The sequence below is a fragment of the Brassica rapa genome, unplaced genomic scaffold (genome assembly GCF_000309985.2).
Source record: "Brassica rapa cultivar Chiifu-401-42 unplaced genomic scaffold, CAAS_Brap_v3.01 Scaffold0356, whole genome shotgun sequence".
Taxonomy (NCBI): Eukaryota; Viridiplantae; Streptophyta; class Magnoliopsida; order Brassicales; family Brassicaceae; genus Brassica; species Brassica rapa.
Genome location: NW_022610298.1, coordinates 76,699 through 86,344, shown reverse-complemented (window position 1 = coordinate 86,344; position 9,646 = coordinate 76,699).

Here is a 9,646-nt window from a genome sequence, read left to right as displayed (position 1 = left end):
CCCGTAGACTGTTCGGGTGATTTTGGCCCACGTGGGTTGTCTGTTCAGTACACAGAGGACGTCCGTGGATGTCTGCCAGTACACACAGGACGTCCGTGGCTGTCCGTGGCTGTCCGTGTGTGCCCGTCAGCACACACAGAACGTCAGTGGCTGATCATCAGTACACATATCAGCACACTGGTCCTCGGACTCAGCACGCTGGCCCTTCCCGTGGACTGTTTGGGTGATTTTGGCCCTCGTGGGCTGTCTGTTCAGTACACACAAGACGTCCGTGGGTGTCCGCCAGCACACACATGACGTCTGTGGCTGTCCGTCAGAACACAGAAGACGTCCGTGGGTGTCCGCCAGCACACACAAGACGTCCGTGGCTGTCCGTCAGCACACACAGGACGTTCGTGGCTGTCCGTGTGTGTCCTTGTGTGTCCGTGTGTGTCCGTCGGCACACACTGGACGTCCGTGGCAGTCTATCAGTACACATATCAGCACCTTGGTCCTTGGACTCAGCACGCTGGCCCTACCCGTAGACTGTTCGGGTGATTTTGGCCCACGTGGGCTGTCTGTTCAGTACACATAGGACATCCGTGGGTGTCTGCCAGCACACACAGGACGTCTGTGGCTGTCCGTCAGCACACACAGGACGTCCGTGGCTATCCGTGTGTGTCCTTGTCTGTCCGTGTGTGTCCGTCGGCACACAAAGGACGTGTGTGGCTGTCCATCAGTACACATATCAGCACGCTGGTCCTTGGACTCAGCACGCTGGCCCTTCCCGTAGACTGTTCGGGTGATTTTGGCCCATGTGGGCTGTCTGTTCAGTACACAGAGGACGTCCGTGGGTGTCCGCTAGCACACACAGGATGTTTGTGGCTGCCGTGTGTTTCCGTGTGTGTCCGTCTGTGTCCGTCAGCACACACAGGACGTCCGTGGCTGTCCATCAGTACACATATCACCACAATGGTCCTTGGACTCTGCACGCTGGCCCTTCACATGGATTGTTTGAATGATTTTGGCCCACGTAGGCTGTCTGTTCAGTACACACAGGACGTCCGTGGGTGTCCGCCAGCACACACAAGACCTCTGTGGCTGTCCGCGTGTGTCCGTGTGTGTCCGTCAGAACAAACAGGACGTCCGTGGCTATCCGTGTGTATCCGTCTACACACACAGGACGTCGTGGCTGTCTATGGCTGTCTGTCAGCACACATAGGACGTCCGTGGCTGTCCGTGTGTGTCCGTGGCTGTCCGTGTGTGTCCGTCTGACCGTCGGCACACACAGGACGTCTGTGGCTGTCCATCAGTACACATATCAACACGCTGGTCCTTGGACTCAGCACACTGGCCCTTCCCGTGGACTGTTCGTGTGATTTTGGACCACGTGGGCTGTCAGTTCATTACACACAGGACGTCTGTGGGTGTCCGTCAGCAAACACAGGACGTCCGTGTGTGTCCGTCAGCACACACAGGATGTCCATGTGTATCTGTCAGCACACACAGGACGTCCGTGGCTATCTGTGTGTGTCCGTGTGTGTCCGTCAGCACACACATGACTTCCGTGGCTGTCCATCAGTACACATATCAGGACGTTGGTCCTTGGACTCGGCACGCTGAGCCTTCCCGTGGACTGTCTGGATGATTTTGGCCCACAAGGGATGTCTGTTCAGTACATACAGGACGTCCGTGGGTGTCCGCCAGTCCATACAGGACGTATGTGGCTGTCTGTGGCTGTCCGTCAGCACACACACAGGACGTCTGTGGCTGTCCGTGTGTGTCCTTGTGTGTCCGTCGGCACACACAGGACGTCCTTGGCTGTCCATCAGTACACATATCAGAACGCTGGTCCTTGGACTCAGCACGCTGGCCCTTCCCGTGGACTATTCGGGTGATTTTGGCCCACGTGGGCTGTCTGTTCAGTACACACAGGACGTCCGTGGGTGTCCGCCATCACACACAGGACGTCCGTTGCTGTCCGTGTGTGTCCGTGTGTGTCCGTCTGTGTCCTACAGCACACACAGGACGTTCTTGGCTGTATATCAGTACACATATCAGCATGTTGGTCCTTCGACTCAGCACGTTGGTCCTTGGACTCAGCACGCTGGACCATCCCGTGGACTGTTTGGGTGATTTTGGCCCACAGGACGTTCGTGGGTGTCCGCCAGCACACACAGGACATCTGTGGCTGTCTTTGGCTGTCCGTCAGCACACACAGGATGTCTGTGGCTGTCTGTGTGTGTCCGTGTGTGTCCGTCAGCACACACAGCACGTCTGTGGGTGTCTGTCAGAACACAGAAGACGTTCGTGGGTGTCCGCCAGCACACACAAGACGTCCGTGGCTGTCCGTCAGCACACACAGGACGTTCGTGGCTGTCCGTGTGTGTCCGTGTGTGTCCTTGTGTGTCCGTGTGTGTCCGTCGGCACACACTGGACGTCCGTGGCAGTCTATCAGTACACATATCAGCACCTTGGTCCTTGGACTCAGCACGCTGGCCCTACCCGTAGACTGTTCGGGTGATTTTGGCCCACGTGGGCTGTCTTTTCAGTACACATAGGACATCCGTGGGTGTCTGCCAGCACACACAGGACGTCTGTGGCTGTCCGTCAGCACACACAGGACGTCCGTGGCTATCCGTGTGTGTCCTTGTCTGTCTGTGTGTGTCCGTCGGCACACAAAGGACGTGTGTGGCTGTCCATCAGTACACATATCAGCACGCTGGTCCTTGGACTCAGCACGCTGGCCCTTCCCGTAGACTGTTCGGGTGATTTTGGCCCATGTGGGCTGTCTGTTCAGTACACAGAGGACGTCCGTGGGTGTCCGCTAGCACACACAGGATGTTTGTGGCTGCCGTGTGTTTCCGTGTGTGTCCGTCTGTGTCCGTCAGCACACACAGGACGTTCGTGGCTGTCCATCAGTACACATATCACCACAATGGTCCTTGGACTCTGCACGCTGGCCCTTCACATGGACTGTTTGAATGATTTTGGCCCACGTAGGCTGTCTGTTCAGTACACACAGGACGTCCGTGGGTGTCCGCCAGCACACACAAGACCTCTGTGGCTGTCCGCGTGTGTCCGTGTGTGTCCGTCAGAACAAACAGGACGTCCGTGGCTATCCGTGTGTATCCGTCTACACACACAGGACGTCTGTGGCTGTCTATGGCTGTCTGTCAGCACACATAGGACGTCCGTGGCTGTCCGTGTGTGTCCGTGGCTGTCCGTGTGTGTCCGTCTGACCGTCGGCACACACAGGACGTCTGTGGCTGTCCATCAGTACACATATCAACACGCTGGTCCTTGGACTCAGCACACTGGCCCTTCCCGTGGACTGTTCGTGTGATTTTGGACCACGTGGGCTGTCAGTTCATTACACACAGGACGTCCGTGGGTGTCCGTCAGCAAACACAGGACGTCCGTGTGTGTCCGTCAGCACACACAGGATGTCCATGTGTATCTGTCAGCACACACAGGACGTCCGTGGCTATCTGTGTGTGTCCGTGTGTGTCCGTCAGCACACACATGACTTCCGTGGCTGTCCATCAGTACACATATCAGGACGTTGGTCCTTGGACTCGGCACGCTGAGCCTTCCCGTGGACTGTCTGGATGATTTTGGCCCACAAGGGATGTCTGTTCAGTACATACAGGACGTCCGTGGGTGTCCGCCAGTCCATACAGGACGTATGTGGCTGTCTGTGGCTGTCCGTCAGCACACACACAGGACGTCTGTGGCTGTCCGTGTGTGTCCTTGTGTGTCCGTCGGCACACACAGGACGTCCTTGGCTGTCCATCAGTACACATATCAGAACGCTGGTCCTTGGACTCAGCACGCTGGCCCTTCCCGTGGACTATTCGGGTGATTTTGGCCCACGTGGGCTGTCTGTTCAGTACACACAGGACGTCCGTGGGTGTCCGCCATCACACACAGGACGTCCGTTGCTGTCCGTGTGTGTCCGTGTGTGTCCGTCTGTGTCCTACAGCACACACAGGACGTTCTTGGCTGTATATCAGTACACATATCAGCATGTTGGTCCTTCGACTCAGCACGTTGGTCCTTGGACTCAGCACGCTGGACCATCCCGTGGACTGTTTGGGTGATTTTGGCCCACAGGACGTTCGTGGGTGTCCGCCAGCACACACAGGACATCTGTGGCTGTCTTTGGCTGTCCGTCAGCACACACAGGATGTCTGTGGCTGTCCGTGTGTGTCCGTGTGTGTCCGTCAGCACACACAGCACGTCTGTGGGTGTCTGTCATCACACACAAGACGTACATGTGTGTCTGTCATCACACATAGGACAACTGTGGCTGTCTGTGTGTGTCCGTGTGTGTCCGTCAGCACACACAGGACATCAGTGCGTGTCGGTCAGCACACAAAGGACGTTCGTGTTTGTCTGTCAGCACACATAGGACGTCCGTGGCTGTCCGTTTGTGTCCATGTGTGTCCGTCAGCACACACAGGACGTCCGTGGCTGTCCATCAGTACACATATCAGCACGTTGGTCCTTGGACTCAGCACGCTGGCCCATCCTGTGCACTGTTTGGGTGGTTTTGGCCCATGTGGGCTGTCTGTTCAGTACACACAGGACGTCCGTGGGTGTCCGCCAGCACATACAGGACGTCTGTGGCTGTCCGTCAGCACGCATAGGACATCTGTGGCTGTCCGTGTGTGTCTGTGTGTGTCCGTCAGCACACACAGTACGTCCGTGGCTGTCCATCAGTACACATATCAGCACACTGGTCCTTGGACTCAGTACGCTGGCGCTTCCCGTGGACTGTTCGGGTGATTTTGACCCATGTGGGTTGTCTGTTCAGTACACACAGGACGTCCGTGGGTGTCCGTCGGCACACACAGGACGTCCATGTGTGTCCGTAAGCACACACTTAACGTCTGTGGTTATCCGTGTGTGTCTGTCGGCACACACAGGACGTTCGTGGCTGTCCATCAGTGTACATATCAGGACGTTGGTCCTTGGACTCGGAACGCTGACCCTTCCCGTGGACTGTTCGGGTTATTTTGGCCCATGTGGGCTGTCTGTTCAGTACACACAGGACGTCGTGTAACATCCTGGATCATGAATAGGATCATTGGGACGGCCATGGTTCGAGGAAACTTACTAGTCTGTCTTAAGACATCAAGACAAGCGTTCCATGGCCAGATAAGAATGTCAAGGACATACGGAAACTTAGACTTAACCTTACACAAGTCGAGAGTCAACTAGGACGAGTAAGACGGTAGCTCGACGGATGGAACAGGTAGCTCGACCAGCTCAACGGAGTTAGGTTAAGCTCACTCCAGCTCGGCCATTACTAAGTCAGCTCCATTAGCTGAACTACTAGCTCACTCAGCTGACGCAGCTGGGAGTCAGCTCATCTCAGCTGGACAGACTGTTCGGGTTTCGGTCCGATGGTCCGGATCCGGCCGGTGGCGGGCCATTGGGGTCCGGCCATGAGGCCATGGACCGTTGGGGCTTGGGACAAGGCCAAGGGCTAAGTCAAGAGGGATTGGGTAAGGCCTTTGGCCTCTGTCCGACCCAAACCCATGCGGTATTGGCGAAGGGACGCATGCGGCCGAGAGGGTGTAACCCTTGGCCGATTGTGCCCATCCGCTGGCCAGTCATGCCTGTTTGTGGGGCAAGACTTACCCCCTCGTTTCTATAAATATAGGGTCCTCTCTGTCGATTTCATTCATCCAATCCAGAGTAAAATACTCAGAGAAATCGTAGAGAGAGAGAAAGAAAGAGAGAGAGAGTTTCCGGCCAAAGCAAGGCCATTTGTGTGGTGGTTAGGTTTCCGGCGATCTGATCGTTTGAGAAGCAACCTCCGATCAAGTATGGGAGATCGAGAGCAGGAGAAGAACATGGAGAACCCTGACACGGTTCAGAAGGTACGTGGTGGGCTATGGCCGCATCAGACTGAACGGACGGTCCTTGTGATCGCACCACGGCTCTAGTCGGTTCATTAGACCTAACCGCTCCTCCTCTTCTTGTTTCTATCCGGTTCTTTCTCTTCTTTCTGATTATACACGAAGGGTTGTGTTGGTTCAGTCCAAGGGACACGTCCTTAGACTTGGCCGGTCATAAACAAGCTGGTCGGTTAGACGGTCGGTTCGACTCACACCATAGACTGGGCGGTTGGGCTGAATGGTTGGTCATGTCCCAAGAGGCACGACTGGCCAAAGGTCACGAGTTACCATGGGTTGTGAGTTACCAAAGGTCATGAGTTCCAAAGGTTGTGAGTTGCCCAAGGATGTAAGTAACCAAGGATTACGAACATCAAGAGGTTCGAGGACCAAGAGGTACAAGGACCAAGAGGTACCAAGGACCGAAGGGGTGCTTGTTCCAAACGGTGCCTGTCGAGACAGGTCGTGTCCGTTCCTTAAGGGATCAGACCATGTCTTGTCCGTTGGGACAAGTACACGGTTCGTCTAAGCAAGGGTAAGAGTCGCAAGGTCCGATCGGCCGTTTGGCCTAACCGGATTGGGTGTGAGGCTTACTCGGCCGTTGGATCCAGGCCCAAGGCCGGATCAGGTAAGGAAGTCCGTTGGGCCATTGAGCCGGACTTCATCTAGGCCGGTCGCACCTAGATTCTATCCGGATGAACGGATTGGTCTTCGGGAGGATCCGGACTGTTCGTGTGTTCTGTTTATCTATTCTGGACTGTCTATCTAATTCTAAGTCATAGGGTGGTTGGTTGAATGACTTAGGATTTGGTAGGCAGGTTCATATCTTTTTATAAGTATATTGTCCGAGGTTTATCTGTGTTCTAGGAACCAAGCCAAGCATTGTAGAATCGACCAGTTCTATACTCGGTTATGATTAATGCTTATCTGGTTGTGGTTTGAGGAACTAAGTATGGTTCTTGTCAAGCTAAGGAGCCGTGAAGGCTCGGTCAGTGAGGGGATGTGTAACGTGTGGTTAGATGATGCTAGGGATGAACTAGTGATTGTCTATGAAAGGATTAAGAAGTTGTGTATTGGATCTCATGTTTCTAAGTAAAACATTTTATACACATTTATATTCCGCTGTGCTATCTGTTCAATTATTTTAGAACCTAGGATTCGAACATGACTTAGTAAAGGAAAGACTTAAAATGAATCAAACAAGCAAATAAATTGATTAACTAGCAAACGGGTCCAGTTTCGTCGACAGGCCGGATTCGGGCATTACAAGTTGGTATCAGAGCATGCTTGATTCTAGGATAGTTGGGTTATGTAGTCCACACACACGCAGCCAGCTGATTCAGTCTCACGGTGAGGTTTGATGGTTAGGTCTAGGGATTAATTGTCTCGGTTATGTTATGTATATGTTGTTCTAACAATGTCTGAATCCTTAGGCTGGGAGAAGCAAATCGGGAAAGATCAGAAAGAGTAAGAGGACGGCCGGTCAGTCAAGTCAAGCGGCCACAGACAGAGCTAATCTGTCTGGGTTACCAACCGAGCCGGCTGCGACTAACACCGGGGATGTGTTACCGACTGACCAGGCCAATCTTACGGGAACACAACCAGAAGGTCAGCAACATCAGGAAAGTGACGAGGAAGTAGAATCCTCGAACGCTAACCGTGATGGTGACCAGCATGGGCAATGGGCCGAGGGAACGGCCAACGTGCCCACAGCACTGTCCCGAGAGGACTTGTTAGAGGCCATGAAAGTAATGGGTAACCAGGTGGCGGCTATGACTCAGCTGTTCACGGCACTAGTGAATTCATCAGTTGGTCAAGCAACAGCTGTAGCTACGGCTACACCTATTGCTACGGGTCCAGCTGTGGATGCGGTTGAGGTGATCGAGATCGATCCACCGGAAAGGTCGTAAAAGAAGGTTGACTATCTGAGTTTGGTTCAACATCTATCCAGATTGGGTACGGAGCAATTCTCAGGTAGCACCAACCCTGTTGTGGCAGATGAGTGGAGGAGTAGGCTGGTCCGAAACTTCTGATCAACTCGCTGTCCAGAGGATTACAGGCGAGACATTGCGGTTCACTTCCTGGAAGGGGACACGCATAATTGGTGGGTTGCAGTGGACAAGCGCACCAATGGAAGTCTCACAAGTTTTGCGGACTTTGAAGTTGAATTCAACCGCAAATACTTTCCTGCTGAGGCTTGGGATCGCCTGGAAGCTAAGTTTCTAGATTTGGTCCAAGGCCGCAGGACCGTACGGGAGTACGGAGAAGAGTTCAAGCCAAGGAGCCGTGAAGGCTCGGTCACTGAGAGGCTGTGTAACGTGTGGTTAGATGATGCTAGGGATGAACTAGTGATTGTCTATGAAACGATTAAGAAGTTGTGTATTGGATCTCATGTTTCTAAGTAATACATTTTATACACATTTATATTCCATTGTGCTATCTGTTCAATTGTTTTAGAACCTCAGATTCAAACATGACTTAGTAAATGAAAGACTTAAAATGAATCAAACAAGCAAAGGATTGATTATATAGCAAACGGGTCCAGTTTCATCGAGACGCCGGATTCGGGAGTTACACGTAACCCGGCTTCCGGTTCATCCCGCATCGCCAGTTCTGCTTACCAAAAATAGCCCACTTGGAGCTCTCGATTCCGTGGGATGGCTCAACAAAGCAGCCACCTCGTCCTACCTATTTAAAGTTTGAGAATATGTCGAGGACATTGTGTCCCCGATGCCTCTAATCATTGGCTTTACCGGATAGAACTCGTTTCCGAGCTCCAGATATCCTGAGGGAAACTTTGGATGGAACCAACTACTAGATGGTTCCATTAGTCTTTCGCCCCTATACCCAAGTCAGGCGAACGATTTGCACGTCAGTATTGCTGCGGGCCTCCACCAGAGTTTCCTCTGGCTTTGCCCCGCTCAGGCATAGTTCACCATCTTTCGGGTCCCGACAGGCATGCTCACACTCGAACCCTTCTCAGAAGATCAAGGTCGGTCGGCTGTGGACCCGTGAAGGATCCTGCCGATCAGCTTCCTTGCGCCTTACGGGTTTACTCACCCGTTGACTTGCACACATGTCAAGATGGGTCGAATGGGGAGCCCACAGCCGGACGCCCTGAGCACGCATATGCCAAGGCACGCCATGAGGCGCTTGCTGCAGACCATGATTAAGGTAGCGACGTCTCCGCAGGCGTAACAAAAGCCCGGGCTTAGGTCACCACCTTAATCTGTGCTGGTCCACGGCCTGAATCGATCGGCGAACCGGATTGCTCCGTTACGCATCCGACCGGGATGAATCGCCGGCCCCCATCCGCTTCCCTCCTAATATATTCCTGGGCAAGGAAGAACCCTAGGATGCTCTTGAGGGTCGATCTGGTATTGATTTGGCGGTGATGGATCAGGTTACTAACACTAATGGTAAGATGATCGATTGATGAGTTGAGAGAAAGGGGATTGGTGATCGATTGTAGAGATGGTTTCAGTGATGATCTGCGGAATGATCAGGCACTGATTGGGATGATCTTAGTCCGTGAGAGGCAGCCCCACTAGTGAACAAGATCAAGGCTTAAGGAATATCACTCTTCTAGCCAAATTCGATGTCCAAAAACTGAACAAAGGAATCACAAGTTTGAGAGAGATTTTTGATAACAAAAGTGATTAATTTTTATTCAGATCTTTCAGAGAGTTTAAGTAGAAAGAAAGGAATGCAAAGAGTCACCAAGGACTTGTAGTTTTCAAAAATATCTTAACTAAAAACTA